Here is a 2,259-nt window from a genome sequence, read left to right on the forward strand (position 1 = left end):
GGGCAAACAGGATTTCAGCCTGGATCGTTTAAGACAAAGCTTTGTTAGGAACAAGTTTGACACAAGCGGAGCCAGAGGTGTCAAGGTACGATTATGATGAGAGATGCCATTAACTTTTTAAAAAATGCCTTTATTTCATTCGAGCACCTGCCACCGCTCATGACCTTTGGGGGGGAAAGGATATTAATTAACTCTCAGTCTTTAAAAGTGAAAGTTCAAATTGTGTTTGAATGTTCATTACTTTGAATCTGAGCGGCGAAGGTCAGTGCCTGGAAATGATGGGTTTTAAGTCCTTTCCGCGGACACCACGCACAACATTCGCCCGAGCTAAGGAATGTAAAGTACCGGGTAATGATGCCGCCGAGTCAAATGTCACCCCAAACACATAAGAAAGACGAGTTTGCTGGAGACTCTGGCCACTTTAGCTGATGAAAAAATGTCTGACACTTGACCTCACCGGAGTCGTTGGAAATACGAACGTTGTTATAATACGGGATTTCGGCAGCAATTAGGTTCTTTGGCAGTCTGATCAGGCAGGCCCCATTGCCACAGAGATGAATGGGAAGATATTTAGATGAAATCCTTCATTAGGGAATGCTCTCGCTTCTTGCGACCACCCCCCTCCTCCCCCAGTGGTCATTTCTAATACAGTAGGGTTGACCATAATAAATGATTTATGACCAGCCACTTCAAAATCTCTCTCCCAAACTTACGAGGTGCACAGACACCGGTATTAAATTATGCAGCTCGGGCGAATCGAACGTCACCGGATGAACCTCTGCCGTTAAATCTCAAATAAGTACAGAGGGAAATGGGGACTTCGACGTGCCGGAGAATGGGCTATTATATATCCTGGTTGTTCTTGGCTCTTAGATGTGCTTGAAGCCGTTAGGAGTTCAATTCAGTTGTTTATGTTTAATTGATGAGAAGTAACGAAACTTCCCTGGGAATTCATGACATCTGGATATTAGCAAATGCATTTATACATATGACCGGAGGCCAGCCACTGACGACACCCGGGATAACACTCACCTTCCAAGAGGTGCTAGGCTAACAGTAGGTCCCAAAATCTGAAAACAGAAAGGAACTGGAGCCTAGCAAATGCTGGTCCCCACAAGTGCCAGGAAACAGGACTCGCCTTCAGGTTTGGCTGATGCTGGGTCAGGAAGACAACCTGGAGGGAGGCATTCAAAGGGATGCTGCTATGACTCCAGCAATGGTGAGGTCTTGTCAGCTGAAGCTAGGGATCTGGCAGGAAGAAGATAGCAGCTTGGCGGCAGGGAAGGAGGACCTCCGAAAGAGATAAGGAAGCATTTATAGGACAGCAGGGCTAGGGGGATGGGGACTCCTCCGGGTTCTCTGAGAGCCCAGACTGAGAGAGCATAGAGATGAGGAGATAGAGTGGATCAACACCCCCTCCAGTCTGAAGACAATTCCAGATTAGGCAGGAGCCTCCAAATCGGGGTCATCTGGGAATCCCAAGAGGGACTTTGAGTAGCCCAGGAAGTTGTGTAATCCACAGTATATGTAGGTATGGTTTTAGAGAACCAGTGTGGTGTAGTGGTTAAGAGCTAGGGATGCCAGCCTCCAGGTGGGACCTGGGGATCCCCTGGAATTACGGCTCATTGCCAGACCACAGAGAATAGTTCCCCTGGGGAAAACGGATGCTTTGGGGGGTGGATTCTATGGCTTTGTGCCCCACAGAGGTCCCTGTCCTACTGTCCATCCCCAAATCTCCAGGAGTTTCCCTACCTGGATCTGGCAATGCTACCCACCATCTCCTGTCAGTGGCCAGGGGGGACTTGGCAACCTTATCAAGAGCAGCAGTCTCTAATCTGGAGAATGGAGTTTGATTCCCCACTCCTCCTCCACATGAAGCCTGCTGGGTTGACCCTAAACCAGTCACAGTTCTCTCAGACCTCTCACAGCCCCACCTACCTCACAAGCAGTGTTCCCTCTTAGCTGAGTCAGTGTGAGCTAGCTCACAGTTTTTTAGCCTCTGGCTCACACGTTTTTGTCTCCGCTCAGGAAGGACGGCTCCAGAGCAAACTCATTTATGCAGTAGCCAAATTGCTCATTCACAACTTTAATGCCAGTAGCCTAAAAAGGTAAAGCTAAAGGTTCCCTTGCTCGAAAGCCAGTCGAATCCGACTCTAGGGTTGTGGTGCTCATCTCCGTTTCCAACTACCTCACAGGGTGTCTGTTGTGGGGAGAGGAAGGGAAAGGAGATTGTAAGCTGCTCTGAGACTCCACGTGAAG

The sequence above is a fragment of the Gekko japonicus genome, unplaced genomic scaffold (assembly GCF_001447785.1).
Source record: "Gekko japonicus isolate JY-2015 unplaced genomic scaffold, Gekko_japonicus_V1.1 scaffold2170, whole genome shotgun sequence".
NCBI classification, from domain to species: domain Eukaryota; kingdom Metazoa; phylum Chordata; class Lepidosauria; order Squamata; family Gekkonidae; genus Gekko; species Gekko japonicus.